Source organism: Oncorhynchus mykiss, chromosome 27 (assembly GCF_057628025.1).
Source record: "Oncorhynchus mykiss isolate SJ-2025 chromosome 27, ASM5762802v1, whole genome shotgun sequence".
Lineage (NCBI taxonomy): Eukaryota > Metazoa > Chordata > Actinopteri > Salmoniformes > Salmonidae > Oncorhynchus > Oncorhynchus mykiss.
The window spans coordinates 38,951,019-38,968,388 of NC_143048.1; the positions used below are offsets into that span (position 1 = coordinate 38,951,019).

Consider the following 17,370-nt stretch of genomic DNA (forward strand, 5'->3'; position numbering starts at 1 on the left):
CTTCTCCACAGAAACCTACCTCTACCTCTCCTCTCCTCTCACTTCTCCACAGAAACCTACCTCTACCTCTCCTCTCACTTCTCCTCAGAAACCTACCTCTCCTCTCCTCTCACTTCTCCACAGAAACCTACCTCTACCTCTCCTCTCACTTCTCCACAGAAACCTACCTCTACCTCTCCTCTCACTCATTCAGTACACATGAACAGAACACACAATAATCATCCCTTCACACACACTAAACTAGCTGTGGGGGTCCCATCCTATTCCCCCATGGTACCTCCCAGCTGTCTGAACAGAAAGAAAGACGAGTGAAGTGTGTGTGTCAGAGTATGACTATGTGTGTGTGTGTGTCAGAGTATGACTATGAGTGTGTGTGTGTGTGTGTGTGTGTGTGTGTGTGTGTGTCAGAGTATGACTATGTGTGTGTGTGTGTGTGTGTCAGAGTATGACTATGTGTGTGTGTGTGTGTGTGTGTGTGTGTCAGAGTATGACTATGTGTGTGTGTGTGTGTGTGTCAGAGTACACAGCACCAGCAGCAGGAAGACCTATGAAAGGGGCTCAGAACGGTGAATCCATGGACCTCTGAGGCTAAACTGGATTCCAGAGTCACATCCAGCCTGAAATATGCTTGTGTGGCTATCGTTGGTCATGTTATTCAACGATGGTCACACAAGCATATTTTAGGCTGGGTGCGACTCTGGAGTGTGTGTGTGTGTGTCTGGGGCAAGGGAAATGGGAGTGTCTTCACCGAACAGCCCTTAGTTTTAAAATGGTTGATGTTGAGTGTTTTTGGTCCCTTGGTTGTGAAAAGCCCATTCTTCCCCTAAGCTTTCCATTCAGCAGACCACTACCTCCATTTGTAAAGACTATTCTTCACAGGACAATCACACTGAACAAACACAGAAAAACAGATGGAGAGATCTTTAAATTCCTACAGGCATCCTGAGTGATCGACACCTTTCTTTGTGTCAGAACTACCATGTCACAGAACCACATGATTGGACATAGGAGGGGGTCACGATTAAGTGTAACACACCTGATCCCAGACTCAGCTGTGCGGTGGCCCTCGGGGAACAACAATAACAGAGAGAGCAGCTGTTCCTAGCCTGGTAATGTGCATAGCTACATGCTAACAGATACCACTGGAAGAAGAAAAAAAACACCCTTCGGGGTTAAGGTTTGTGTATTATATATATTCCGCACTCTGCCCATGTCCGATATTTCTTAATTTCCTTCTTTTTGCTTCCTTTTTGGATGATGTGCATATTGTTTTGTATTGCTAGGGTACAGCTAGAAACAAGCCTTTCACTGCTGCACCTGTGATACCATCTGCAAATGTGTGTACACAACCAATAAACTTGGATTTGGTTTGATTCAAGAGGTGAGCTAATTTATTCCTGTTTGGAAAAGCAGGGAGCCTGAAGCTGTCATATTCTGGGAAGAACAGCTAAAGAAGATGACATGGAGCTGCACTAATCAATTATAAATCAAACAGGCCCCTAGATGGCTTCCACTTAGACCAGCCCAGGGCTGGGCCTGTGGGCCTGCTAAAAAAATACTGGGAGCCAACATGGCTCCCCCAGGGAACATGAATGAGGGTGAGGCAGAAGCGTGTGAATCAAATATGAACTCTTGGTTCTTTAAAAACAAGGACTAGACTAACATCAATATTCATATTCTTTAAGCTTACGGGGGTGTCCTGATTCAGGGATTCCGTTGGGGGTGTCCTGATTCAGGGATTCCGTTGGGGGGTGTCCTGATTCAGGGATTCCGTTGGGGGGTGTCCTGATTCAGGGATTCCGTTGGGGGCGTCCTGATTCAGGGATTCCGTTAGGCGGTGTCCTGATTCAGGGATTCCGTTGGGGGTGTCCTGATTCAGGGATTCCGTTGGGGGGTGTCCTGATTCAGGGATTCCGCTGGGGGGTGTCCTGATTCAGGGATTCCGTTGGGGGTGTCCTGATTCAGGGATTCCGTTGGGGGGTGTCCTGATTCAGGGATTCCGTTGGGGGGTGTCCTGATTCAGGGATTCCGTTGCGGGTGTTCTGATTCAGGGATTCCGTTGGGGGTGTCCTGATTCAGGGATTCCGTTGGGGGTGTCCTGATTCAGGGATTCCGTTGGGGGTGTCCTGATTCAGAGATTCCGTTGGGGGTGTCCTGATTCAGGGATTCCGTTGGAGGTGTTCTGATTCAGGGATTCCGTTAGGCGGTAATTGCCGGCCGTTAAATAAAAATGACCATTTGATAAATTGTATCCGGTCCGGGAGGAAAAACAACATTAGGTCGGCCATCAGCGTTTCACCAACCACTTCATAATATGAGCTGGAGACCGTATGCATTTTCAAAACATACTTCATTGATTGAAAATCCGACCATCGAAAGGTGTAGGCAATTATTTCATAAAGAGCAGTCTGCGTGTCAGTTATGATTTTCATATGTGCGTTTTTGTGGAACAATATTATTTCAGGTTTTTCGATCCTCAAAATCAGTGTCACGTGGTTAATCCTAAAATCTTCATTAAATGATAAAAATATAAAACCTAACAATCAACTAAGGCACCAGCCTCTGCCATATGGACGCATTGATACACCCTAATCATTTTCTATTTTAGTAGGCAAGTCAGTTACGAACAAGTTCTTATTTCCTATTTTAGTGGGTGGGGTTATATCCTTCCTGTTTGGCCCTGTCCGGGGGTGTCCTCGGAGTGGGCCACAGTGTCTCCTGACCCCTCCTGTCTCAGCCTCCAGTATTTATGCTGCAGTAGTTTATGTGTCGGGGGGCTAGGGTCAGTTTGTTATATCTGGAGTACTTCTCCTGTCCTATTCGGTGTCCTGTGTGAATCTAAGTGTGCGTTCTCTAATTCTCTCCTTCTCTCTTTCTCTCTCTCGGAGGACCTGAGCCCTAGGACCATGCCCCAGGACTACCTGACATGATGACTCCTTGCTGTCCCCAGTCCACCTGGCTGTGCTGCTGCTCCAGTTTCAACTGTTCTGCCTTATTATTATTCGACCATGCTGATCATTTATGAACATTTGAACATCTTGGCCATGTTCTGTTATAATCTCCACCCGGCACAGCCAGAAGAGGACTGGCCATCCCACATATGCTCTCTCTAATTCTCTCTTTCTTTCTCTCTCTCGGAGGACCTGAGCCCTAGGACCATGCCCCAGGAATACCTGACATGATGACTCCTTGCTGTCCCCAGTCCACCTGACTGTGCTGCTGCTCCAGTTTCAACTATTCTGCCTTATTATTATTCGACCATGCTGGTCATTTATGAACATTTGAACATCTTGACCATGTTTTGTTATAATCTCCACCCCACATAGCCTGGTTCCTCTCTAGGTTTCTTCCTAGGTTTTGGCCTTTCTAGGGAGTTTTTCCTAGCCACCGTGCTTCTACACCTGCATTGCTTGCTGTTTGGGGTTTTAGGCTGGGTTTCTGTACAGCACTTTGAGATATCAGCTGATGTACGAAGGGCTATATAAATAAATTTGATTTGAAATTTGATTTGATATTTTCAATGACAGCCTAGAAACGGTGGGTTAACTGCCTTGTTCAGGGGCAGAAAGACAGATTTTTACCTTGTCGGCTCAGGGATTCGATCTCGCAACCTTTCGGTTACAAGTCCAACGCTCTAACCACTAGGCTACCTGCCGCCCATTGGCGGGCAAAATAGCATAAATGAGCGCGTGGTACTCAGAAATAGGCCTACGGTGAGGACCTATTAGGAGGCAATTCGCAATGGATGATAAAATTTAAAAAAGCAGACTTTGTGAGGTGAAGAAATAATGAGTGAGAAGCTCAGCTTATTAGTGGTGGATGTGGTGACTAAGCCAATCAGAAATCAAACATCCCAAAATGGGCACTTTCCTACATTTGTGAGCAGTAGGCCAGGTAGGCTACGCGTGCTCAGGGGCATGCACTCATTATTCATCATTAACCAGACAGAGAAACCAGACCCATGCTCATATGGAGCTCTACAAACAAAAGACAATGAGAAAATGGACAACTCGTGGTATGAAATAAACCAAAACTCACGTTGTCACAAGTGTAGCAGGTTGTGAACTCTGCAAACAACGTTTCCACTCCGAGAATGCTACAATGACAGTAGGCTACGATGACTGTAGGCTACGATGACTGTAGGCTACGATGACTGTAGGCTACGATGACTGTAGGCTGCAATGACTGTAGGCTGCAATGACTGTAGGCTACAATGTCTGTAGGCTACAATGACTGTAGGCTACAATGACTGTAGGCTACAATGACTGTAGGCTACAATGACTGTAGGCTATAATGACTGTAGGCTACAATGACTGTAGGCTACAATGACTGTAGGCTACAATGACTGTAGGCTACAATGACTGTAGGCCTAATTAATAATACAAATACATTAACAGAAATGTAACCAAATGACAGGGATTAACAGTACATTTACTACTGGTGACATATGTAATGGGGAATTGATCGAAAACAATAAAAAGGGCTAACAATTCACATGAAACAACAAATGCGCAAGAATTGGTGGCAGACAGCTGAGTGGATTCTGGAGAGCTGAGCTCATGCATTCTGGAACGAGACCCGCCTATAGGCTAACTTCGCCACACGCCCCTACCCTTCTTCTTGTGTCAACATTTGAAATTATACTCAAGACACATTATCTTCACAAATATTTAAAAATGTTTTTCAGCGACAGCTGCAACTCAATAATCAGCGAGGCCTTTTGCCAGGCGTGCTGCCTATGAAAGACTTCCTCACATACCCTTCTCTGTACATCAATGCAGTAAGCCAAGGTAAGTTGCTAGCTAGCATTAAACTTATCTTATAAAAAACAATCATCAATCAACCATAATCACTAGTTAACTACACATGGTTGATGATATTACTAGTTTATCTAGCGTGTCCTGCGTTGCACATAATCGATGCGGTGCGCATTCGCGAAAAAGGACTGTCGTTGCTCCAACGTGGACCTAACCATAAACATCAATGCCTTTCTTAAAATCAATACACAAGTAAATATTTTTAAACCTGCATATTTAGTTAATATTGCCTGCTAACGTGAATTTATTTTAACTAGATAAATTGTGTCACTTCTCTTGCAACAGATTCAGGGTATATGCAGCAGTTTGGGCCGCTTGGCTCGTTGTGAACTGTGTGAAGACTGTTTCTTCCTAACAAAGACAGCCAACTTCGCCAAACGGGGGGGGGGGGGGGGGGGGGGGGGGGTGATTTAACAAAAGCGCATTTGCGAAAAAAGCACAATCGTTGCACAACTGTACCTAACCATAAACACCAATGCCTTTCTTAAAATCAATACACAGAAGTATATATTTTTAAACCTGCATATTTAGCTAAAAGAAATCCAGGTTAGCAGGCAATATTAACCAGGTGAAATTGTGTCACTTCTCTTGTGTTCATTGCACACAGAGTCAGGGTATATGCAACAGTTTGGGCAGCCTGGCTCATTGCGAACTAATTCGTCAGAATTGTACGTAATTATGACATAACATTGAAGGTTGTGCAATGTAACAAGAATATTTAGACTTAGGGATGCCACCCGTTAGATAAAATACCGAACGGTTCTGTATTTCACTGAAATAATAAACGTTTTGTTTTCGAGATGATAGTTTCCGGATTTGACCATATTAATGACCTAAGGCTCGTATTTCTGTGTGTTATTATATTATAATTAAGTCTATGATTTGATATTTGACAGAGCAGTCTGACTGAGCGATGGTAGGCACCAGCAGGCTCGTAAGCATTCATTCAAACAGCGCTTTCGTGCGTTTTGCCAGCAGCTCTTTGCAATGCTTCACGCATAGAGCTGTTTATGACTTCAAGCTTATCAACTCCCGAGATTAGGCTGGTGTAACCAATGTAAAATGGCTAGCTAGTTAGCTGGGTGCGCGCTAATAACGTTTCAAACGTCACTCGCTCTGACACGTGGACTAGTTATTCCCCTTGCGCTGCAAGGGCCACGAATTTTGTGGAGCGATGGGTAACGATGCTTCGGGGGTGGCTGCTGTCGATGTGTTCCTGTTTCGAGCCCAGGTAGGGGCGAGGTGAGGGACAGAAGCTATACTGTTACACTGGCAATACTAAAGTGCCTTTAAGAACATCCAATAGTCAAAGGTATATGAAATACAAATGGTATAGAGAGAAATAGTCCAATAAATACTATATTAACTACAACCTAAAACCTCTTACCTTGGAATATTGAAGTCTCATGTTAAAAGGAACCACCAGCTTTCATATGTTCTCATGTTCTGAGCAAGGAACTTAAACGTTAGCTTTTTTACATGGCACATATTGCACTTTTACTTTCTTCTCCAACACTTTGTTTTTGCATTATTTAAACCAAATTTAACATGTTTCCTTATTTATGAGGCTAAATTGATTTGTATTGATGTATTATATTAAGTTAAAATTAGTTTTAATTCAGTATTGTTGTAATTGTCGTTATTATAAAGAAAAAATGTAATCGGTAACGGATTTTTTTGGTCCTCCAATAATCGGTATCGGCGTTGAAAAATCATAAACGGTCGACTTCTAATAGACATCCCGTCTTTACTCAGCCTAGACAGCCACCCTGGGGAATTCCTGATTCCAACGGGATTATGTTGCAGAGGCTTCCAATATACAACACCCTCTGTGTTCGGTCTTATTTTTTACCCCTTTATCTCCACAACTGGTAGTTATAGTCTCGTCTCATCGCTGCAACTCCCGTATGGACTCGGGAGAGAAGAAGGTCTCGAGCCGTGCGTCCTCCAAAACACAAAACACTCTGCTTCTTGTCACAGTGCTTCTTGTCACAGTGCTCGCTTAAAAAATATATATATATATTTAACCTTGTCAAAAGCCACACTCAAGTCTAACAAAACAGCCCCCCACAATATTTGTATTATCAACTTCTCTCAGCCAATCATCAGTGCTGTGCTTGTTCCCTATGAGCGTGCTGTAAGTCTGTTGTCAATTTATTTGCTATAAAATAGCATTGTATCTAGGTTGTGCACTCTGCAAACAACATATCCACTCTGACAATGAGAACTGTAAAAGATTAATAATAATATATTGAATGCATCAACAGAAATTACAGTAACCAAACAAACATTGTAGAGGAGAAATTATGGGAATTAACAGTAAATCTACTACTGGTGAATCACCCCCGTGGTCTCCACAATGGACTAGTCCACTGAGACAGGCGTCAATCAAGACATGTGCCATTGATTTTGTATAACATTTTTTGTTGTTGCAACTGCTCGACCAACAGCCTATCGCCCAGTCAATCGACCCGTCAACTACATGGGGTCAGCCCTACCAAATGAGCAACCCATCCTAGTTGTTGTATCTTTAGATCCACCATCTTTCTCTAACATCTACCGTGCTGTTTAGAATGCTGTTTTTCCCCTTTTCCCTGCCAATTACATTTAGGCAAATGTTTGAAAATGCCGTTTCATTGGCTGCTTCATTACAGGAGTTGCATGTTTTTGTTCAGATTAATTACCATAATCTACATGTGAATTCTGTCATTGTGATCACTGTGGGTGGATGCACTAATGAATACGTGCCTGGTACATTTCTCAAATGGCTGGTAAATTAAAAATCTTCTCATCGTGTTGTCCAGCGCCACATTTTCCTGAGGGATGTACCAGGATGTAGTTGGTGTTACCAGAGAAAATAGAGGGAGTCCCTAGACACACACCGCTCTGTAGTAGTGTCTCAGAGAGCAGACTAAACAGACGACAAGCCAACTGGTCACAGCATGGCTGGACAGCATGACTGACTCACAGACCTGGCCTAGGACTTCAGCACTTCTGTCCGTCTGGTTGGACAAGCTCACCTTTTGGGGATACTACAGAGAATATGGTCTAGGCCAGAACTGACCTCTCACGAGTAGAGGTCGACCGATTATGATTTTTTTAACGCCGATACCAATACCGATTATTGGAGGACCAAAAAAAGCCGATACCGATTAAATCGGCCGATTTTTATTTATTTATTTGTAATAATGACAATTACAACAATACTGAATTAAAACTGATTTTAACTTAATATAATACATCAATAAAATATATTTAGCCTCAAATAAATAATGAAACATGTTCAATTTGGTTTAAATAATGCAAAAACAAAGTGTTGGAGAAGAAAATAAAAGTGCAATATGTGCCATGTAAGAAAGCTAACATTTCAGTTCCTTGCTCAGAACATGAGAACATATGAATGTTGGTGGTTCCTTTTAACATGAGACTTCAATATTCCAAGGTAAGAGGTTTTAGGTTGTAGTTAATATAGTATTTATAGGACTATTTCTCTCTATACCATTCGTATTTCATATACCTTTGACTATTGGATGTTCTTATAGGCACTTTAGTATTGCCAGTGTAACAGTATAGCTTCCATCCCTCTCCTCGCCCCTACTTGGGCTCGAACCAGGAACACATCGACAACAGCCACACTCGAAGCAGCGTTACCCATCGCTCCACAAAAGCCGCGGCCCTTGCAGCGCAAGGGGAATAACTACTCCAAGTCTCAGAGCGAGTGACGTTTGAAACAGTATTAGCGCACACGCAGCTAACTAGCTAGCCATTTCACATTGGTTACACCAGCCATTAGGCTGATAGGCTTGAAGTCATAAACAGCGCTGTGCTTATAAAGAGCTGCTGGCAAAACGCAAGAAAGTGCGGTTTGAATGAATGATTACGAGCCTGCTGCTGCCTACCATCGCTCAGTCAGACTGCTCTATCAAATCAGACTTAATTATAACATAATAACACACAGAAATACGAGCCTTAGGTCATTAATATGGTCGAATCCGGAAACTATCATTTAGAAAACAAAACGTTTATTATTTCAGTGAAATACAGAACCGTTCGGTATTTTATCTAACGGGTGGCATCCATAAGTCTAAATATTCTTGTTACATTGCACAACCTTCAATGTTATGTAATAACTACATACAATTCTGGCAAATTAGTTCGCAATGAGCCAGGCAGCCCAAACTGTTGCATATACCCTGACTCTGCGTGCAATGAACGCAAGAGAAATGACACAATTTCACCTGGTTAATATTGCCTGCTAAACTGGATTAGTAGTTATAACTAGTTATTATGATTGATTGTTTTTTATAAGATAAGTTTAATGCTAGCTAGCAACTTACCTTGGCTTCTACTGCATTCGCGTAACAGGCAGGCTCCTCGTGGAGTGCATGTGGTTAGAGCGTTGGACTTGTTAACTGTAAGGTTGCAAGATTGGATCCCCTGAGCTGACATGGTGAAAATCTGCCCCTGAACAAGGCAGTTAACCCACCGTTCCTAGGCTGTCATTGAAAATAAGAATGTGTTCTTAACTGACTTGCCTAGTTAAATAAAGGTATACAAAAAAATGTTTAAAAAAAATTGTTATGAAAACTTGAAATCGACCCTATTTAATCGGCCATTCAGATTAAATCGGTCGACCTCTACTCTCAAGGTAAGAGGACATAGAGGCATTTTCCATTAAAACTTTGATTTGGTAGATACTACACAGGCCGATGAGTGATTGTCACCAAGAAGAAGCAGAAGCAGCACTGTCAGGTAGGGCAAGAGATAACAAGGCAGAGAGGTGGGCCAGTACACGTTGTGACACCTGACTGGACTAGCCGTGGGTTTATTTCCAGGTGTAAAAGGAATAACACAGGAAACAAATGATCCTGGATCAGAACTAGGGCCACACACACAGATAGTTGAGAGTGAGACCACAGAGAAATGCACTCGTGGCCCAGCTTCCACTCTGGCGCCACGAGAACAGAAAGACACACAGGATTGTTTGATCCTGGCACACACACACACAGCGAGAGATGTTTAACACACACACACACACACACACACAAACAACGAGTCAAGAAGCACACTAATCTTGCACTACAACAAATGATGCTGAGGACACTGACACCCAATGACAGCATCGTTTCACCTAAAGATTAACAAGCAGTCAAAGGACATAATTGAGATAAACTGGAATGAACATTCTGTTAAAACTTCTGTCAAATCATTTCTACAGATATTGATGATTTAGCCTATTTCAAAATCGACCTGCCACTCTAATATCAAAACAAGACATCAACAATAATGTTCTGAAGTCAGAAAGCTCTTCAAATACACATCTTTCAGTCCTTGACAGCTGAGCATTCATTCAATACACAAAGAGGACTAAGTAATAATGCTGCCTCTGACGGGACGATTCCTCCTGAATTGAGAGTAAATGGCCTGTACTGATCCACTGGTCCTATTCACAAGAACAGAACGATCAGACATCAGTGCAGTCTATTCCCGTCTGCAGTCCTGTAGGCCCTTATCCTTCTGCCTCCCTGTGACAGTTTTATGGCTGCATTGTTTGAGCTGCTTACCATTCAAGCATACAACAGTTTATAACTCAAGCACACAAAGGTAGGCCTACACGTGGTTTCAGGCTTTATCGGGTTAAATCATTGTAGTTTGAGTTCCCTTCCTTTCTCTGTAGCGAATATTTTAATGGCTGTTATTAATACAGGGTCTTTACTTTGTGTCGAGGTATGCAGTTATGAATAAAAGGCACAATGACATGAATTGTCCCATTTACTTTGCGATAGCTAGACGCCTGTGTTGTCAATACTGCTTTGCCATGAATGATTTTCAGTGATAAGTAATAACGTTATAACACGGCATAGTTATTAAACCATATATAGACAACATTTACATGTCCTAATTATTATGACTGTCGTGATTGATTGCACAAATTCCCACACGGGTTATAACGCCAGCCAGTAGTCACAAAAGCAGCGATAAATCCCTATTATAAACCGGATAATCCGAAATTCGCAGATTAGGCTCACATCAATACAATAATCCAGAAAGGATTCGGGCTGTTCACGATTCTCTTTTAACACGCATCTGAAATTGCTGATTGCCTTGTTAAATCTCAACAACACCAGGTTAAATGAGAACAACGCAATGGCCACCTCAGTTATTGCTGGTTTGAGAACGGCAAACAAAAATTACATTTAATTTTTGACAAAGCGCTTTGGGAAAGTGATTTAGCTAAAAAAAAACATCCACAGCAATGGTTTAAGCGAGTTACATTCCAACATTATTAAACAGAACAGAGATGGTTTGACAAAAATGGACACATAAGCTTTAGACACCATTTTGAAAAACCACTCTGCTCTTTACTGCGCTGCGTGGAATGAAAAATGCGTGACTAGTTATTGAAAACTAGCAAGGCACTAGACAATTCCAACGCCATCATACTGTATCCCATCACGTTTACTAACATAGTTGCATCAGTCACACACTGTCCCTTCTCGTACAATCTGTCAATCGATAACTAGATTGACTAGCTATTTTATCTCAAGCGATGGAGGAAATGCATTACATTTCGTCACACCAAGCTATCAAGTCCATCACTGAAATGTTATTTTTGTCCACCAACTAGGCTAGCTAGCTCGCTAATGCTAGCTATCCTCCATCATCATTGTATTTTCCGAGTACCATGCCATATCCGTGTCGGACAATTGACGGGAAAAGGGGGAAAGAGTATAGATGACACAACAACAATATTTAGCGGGTGATCCTTACCAATGTCTGATTGACAAATGTTGCTCTCTAAATTCCTTATTTTGTTCAGGTATCTTCAAACTCGCTGGCACTGGCAATGTAAACGGTGTCGGTGCTCTAGCTTCTCACTACAGCGATTTCGAGCTTGCAGCGGCGTTGGGAACACCGCGGAATGGGGGATGGGGATGCCGAGAGAGGGAGGGATGGGGGACTGGGGGGAGCGAGGGGCCAGCAGCAGGCAAACATTGAACGTCGATGGGCTTTTCAGGCTCGCAAAATTACACCGCCTCTAGAACTACAACTTCAAGTTTAAAGTGAGTATAACTATATTAGTTTGGAAGTAACTAATTTTGAAGACAAGTTCAACCTGCCTCTCTGGCACACAACATTTCTGATTCCCAGGCCCATGGGCACCCCTACAATGAACACATACCACTACTTTCCCCAATGCTACACATTCCTTTGTCTCATGCCCTTCTGCACACTTCCCACACCTAGGATCCTCCCTCCAACACATTGCTGCAACATGCCCATAAACTTGACACTTGTCACAACATAATGTATTCGGCACAAAAGCTCATATGGGCTAACTTATATATCCAAACAATTGTCACAAGACCACTTCTGGTTACCCTCACTGATTCCATAGCACCCAACTCTGTTTTCATCCACCCAGAAACCACAAATAGGTCAGTCAAAAGGCAAGGGTCCAAAAACTTCACTCCTACTGTCATAGACTCATCTTTATCCTGACCCCTGGTGCAAGCCTCGGGCTCCCGAGAACTTCACCTCACCTACCACCTCCATACTTCGACATCATTCACTTCCATTTCTCCTCCGGTCTTCAGCTCACTCTGCTTACACTTTCTACCATTCTTCTTCAGCAAACCATCTCCCTTTTCCTCACCATTTCTAACTGACTAAAGCTCACTCTCTTCCTCCCTCTCTCTCTTAGACCTCCTCTGCCTCCTCTGTATTCCAAATATACTGCACTTCTCCTGACATACATCTTGTTCTTACCTTCTCAAGGGACGCCATTTAACCTGGCTGTCACAATCGCTGTCCAATCAGCACAAACTCCTCGGGATGTGGCGCTCAACAGTGCATCCCACCTATAAAGCAGCTGCTTCGTCTTGATGTTCTTATTTTCCTGACCACGGTTCTTGCTTTGTTCTTCTTCTTCCTTGGGTAGTTAGTTAGATAGCATACACTTAATATACTGCCTGGCAAGTTTGATGTGTTAGTAGCCAACTAACGTTAGGTAACTAGCTAACATACCAAGTAAAATTGTATTTGTCATATGCACCCAATTCAATAGGTGTAGGTAGACCTTACCGTGAAATGTTTACTTACCAAGCCCTTAACCAACAACGCAGTTTTAAGAAAAGTAAGTGTTAAGTAAAAAATATAAGTAAAAAAATAAAAGTAACAAATAATGAAAGAGCAGCAGTAAAATAACAGTAGCGAGACTATATACAGGGTGTTAGGGTACAGAGTCAATGTGGAGGCTATATACAGGGTGTACTGGTAATGAGTCAATGTGGAGGCTATATACAGGGGGTACCGGTACAGAGTCAATGTGGAGGCTATATACAGGGGGTACCAGTACAGAGTCAATGTGGAGGCTATATACAGGGGGTACCAGTACAGAGTCAATGTGGAGGCTATATACAGGGTGTTACGGTACAGAGTCAATGTGGAGGCTATATACAGGGGGTACAGAGTCAATGTGGAGGCTATATACAGGGGGTACCGGTACAGAGTCAATGTGGAGACTATATACAGGGGGTACCGGTACAGAGTCAATGTGGAGGCTATATACAGGGGGTACCAGTACAGAGTCAATGTGGAGGCTATATACAGGGTGTTACGGTACAGAGTCAATGTGGAGGCTATATACAGGGGGTACAGAGTCAATGTGGAGGCTATATACAGGGGGTACCGGTACAGAGTCAATGTGGAGACTATATACAGGTGGTACCGGAACAGAGTCAATGTGGAGGCTATATACAGGGGGTACCGGTACAGAGTCAATGTGGAGGCTATATACAGGGTGTTACGGTACAGAGTCAATGTGGAGGCTATATACAGGGGGTACAGAGTCAATGTGGAGGCTATATACAGGGGGTACCGGTACAGAGTCAATGTGGAGGCTATATACAGGGGGTACCGGTACAGAGTCAATGTGGAGGCTATATACAGGGTGTTACGGTACAGAGTCAATGTGGAGGCTATATACAGGGGGTACAGAGTCAATGTGGAGGCTATATACAGGGGGTACCGGTACAGAGTCAATGTGGAAGCTATATACAGGCGGTACCGGTACAGAGTCAATGTGGAGGCTATATACAGGTGGTACCGGTACAGAGTCAATGTGGAGGTTATATACAGGGGGTACCGGTACAGAGTCAATGTGGAAGCTATATACAGGCGGTACCGGTACAGAGTCAATGTGGAGGCTATATACAGGGTGTTACGGTACAGAGTCAATGTGGAGGCTATATACAGGGTGTTACGGTACAGAGTCAATGTGGAGACTATATACAGGGGGTACAGAGTCAATGTGGAGGCTATATACAGGGGGTACCGGTACAGAGTCAATATGGAGACTATATACAGGGGGTACTGGTACAGAGTCAATGTGGAGGCTATATACAGGGGGTACCGGTACAGAGTCAATGTGGAGGCTATATACAGGGTGTTACGGTACAGAGTCAATGTGGAGGCTATATACAGGGGGTACAGAGTCAATGTGGAGGCTATATACAGGGGGTACCGGTACAGAGTCAATGTGGAGACTATATACAGGGTGTTACGGTACAGAGTCAATGTGGAGGCTATATACAGGGGGTACAGAGTCAATGTGGAGGCTATGTACCGGTACAGAGTCAATGTGGAGGCTATATACAGGGGGTACCGGTACAGAGTCAATGTGGAGGCTATATACAGGGTGTTACGGTACAGAGTCAATGTGGAGGCTATATACAGGGGGTACAGAGTCAATGTGGAGGCTATATACAGGGGGTACCGGTACAGAGTCAATGTGGAGGTTATATACAGGGGGTACCGGTACAGAGTCAATGTGGAAGCTATATACAGGTGGTACCGGTACAGAGTCAATGTGGAGGCTATATACAGGGGGTACCGGTACAGAGTCAATGTGGAGGTTATATACAGGGTGTTACGGTACAGAGTCAATGTGGAGGCTATATACAGGGGGTACCGGTACAGAGTCAATGTGGAGACTATATACAGGCGGTACCGGTACAGAGTCAATGTGGAGGCTATATACAGAGGGTACCGGTACAGAGTCAATGTGGAGGCTATATACAGGGTGTTACGGTACAGAGTCAATGTGGAGGCTATATACAGGGTGTTACGGTACAGAGTCAATGTGGAGGCTATATACAGGGTCTACCAGTACAGAGTCAATGTGGAGGCTATATACAGGGTGTTACGGTACAGAGTCAATGTGGAGGCTATATACAGGGGGTACCGGTACAGAGTCAATGTGGAGGCTATATACAGGGGGTACCGGTACAGAGTCAATGTGGAGGCTATATACAGGGGGTACCGGTACAGAGTCAATGTGGAGGCTATATACAGGGGGTACCGGTACAGAGTCAATGTGGAGGCTATATACAGGGGGTACCGGTACAGAGTCAATGTGGAGGCTATATACAGGGTCTACCAGTACAGAGTCAATGTGGAGGCTATATACAGGGTGTTACGGTACAGAGTCAATGTGGAGACTATATACAGGGTGTTACGGTACAGAGTCAATGTGGAGGCTATATACAGGGTGTTACGGTACAGAGTCAATGTGGAGGCTATATACAGGGTGTTACGGTACAGAGTCAATGTGGAGACTATATACAGGGTGTTACGATACAGAGTCAATGTGGAGGCTATATACAGGGGTTACCAGTACAGAGTCAATGTGGAGGCTATATACAGGGGGTACCAGTACAGAGTCAATGTGGAGGCTATATACAGGGTGTTACGGTACAGAGTCAATGTGGAGGCTATATACAGGGGGTACCGATATAGAGTCAATGTGGAGGCTATATACGGTCTGTTACTGTTCAGAGTCAATGTGGAGGCTATATACAGGGTGTTACGGTATAGAGTCAATGTGGAGACTATATACAGGGGGTAGCAGTACAGAGTCAATGTGGAGGCTATATACAGGGGGTACCAGTACAGAGTCAATGTGGAGACTATATACAGGGTGTTACGATACAGAGTCAATGTGGAGGCTATATACAGGGGTTACCAGTACAGAGTCAATGTGGAGGCTATATACAGGGGGTACCAGTACAGAGTCAATGTGGAGGCTATATACAGGGTGTTACGGTACAGAGTCAATGTGGAGGCTATATACAGGGGGTACCGATATAGAGTCAATGTGGAGGCTATATACGGTCTGTTACTGTTCAGAGTCAATGTGGAGGCTATATACAGGGTGTTACGGTATAGAGTCAATGTGGAGACTATATACAGGGTGTTACGGTACAGTCAATGTGGAGGCTATATACAGGGGGTACCAGTACAGAGTCAATGTGGAGGCTATATACAGGGTGTTACGGTACAGAGTCAATGTGGAGGCTATATACAGGGGGTAGCAGTACAGAGTCAATGTGGAGGCTATATACAGGGGTACCGGTACAGAGTCAATGTGGAGGCTCTATACAGGGGGTACCGGTACAGAGTCAATGTGGAGGCTATATACAGGGGGTACCGGTACAGAGTCAATGTGGAGGCTATATACAGGGGGTACCGGTACAGAGTCAATGTGTAAGCTATATACAGGGGGTACCGGTACAGAGTCAATGTGGAGGCTATATACAGGGGGTACCAGTACAGAGTCAATGTGGAGGCTATATACAGGGTGTTACGGTACAGAGTCAATGTGGAGGCTATATACAGGGTCTACCAGTACAGAGTCAATGTGGAGGCTATATACAGGGTGTTACGGTACAGAGTCAATGTGGAGACTATATACAGGGTGTTACGGTACAGATTCAATGTGGAGGCTATATACAGGGGGTGCCAGTACAGAGTCAATGTGGAGGCTATATACAGGGGGTACCGGTTCAGAGTCAATGTGGAGACTATATACAGGGAGTACAGGTACAGAGTCAATGTGGAGGCTATATACAGGGGGTGCCAGTACAGAGTCAATGTGGAGGCTATATACAGGGGGTACCAGTACAGAGTCAATGTGGAGGCTAAATACAGGCGGTACCGGTACAGAGTCAATGTACGGGGGCACCAGTTAGTCAAGGTAATTGAGGTAATATATACATGTAGTTAGAGTTTAAGTGACTATTTATTTTTTTATTTTTTTATTTCACCTTTTTTTAACCAGGTAGGCAAGTTGAGAACAAGTTCTCATTTACAATTGCGACCTGGCCAAGATAAAGCAAAGCAGTTCACATGTAGTAAAATAAACATACAGTCAATAATACAGTATAAACAAGTCTATATACGATGTGAGCAAATGAGGTGAGATAAGGGAGGTAAAGGCAAAAAAAAGGCCATGGTGGCAAAGTAAATACAATATAGCAAGTAAAACACTGGAATGGTAGATTTGCAGTGGAAGAATGTGCAAAGTAGAAATACAAATAATGGGGAGCAAAATAAATAAATAAATAAAATAAATACAGTAGGGGAAGAGGTAGTTGTTTGGGCTAAATTATAGGTGGGCTATGTACAGGTGCAGTAATCTGTGAGCTGCTCTGACAGTTGGTGCTTAAAGCTAGTGAGGGAGATAAGTGTTTCCAGTTTCAGAGATTTTTGT

The 17,370-nt window shown here is 43.6% G+C and overlaps 1 protein-coding gene across 4 annotated transcripts in view; it reads right to left on the bottom strand.

The window, feature by feature from the left end:
• Positions 1-12,059, bottom strand: part of LOC110508020 (myelin-associated neurite-outgrowth inhibitor) — a 45,334-nt gene extending 33,275 nt beyond the window's left edge. For 2 of the 4 annotated variants that reach the window (XM_090223992.1, XM_021588459.3), the window contains exon 1: positions 11,589-11,741. The gene's annotated coding sequence lies outside the window, so the exon portion shown is untranslated. Of the gene's footprint in view, positions 1-11,588 lie in introns of all 4 variants that reach the window. The other 2 variants (XM_036965137.2, XM_036965138.2) reach the window with 2 other exon arrangements.
• Positions 12,060-17,370: the final 5,311 nt, after the last annotated feature.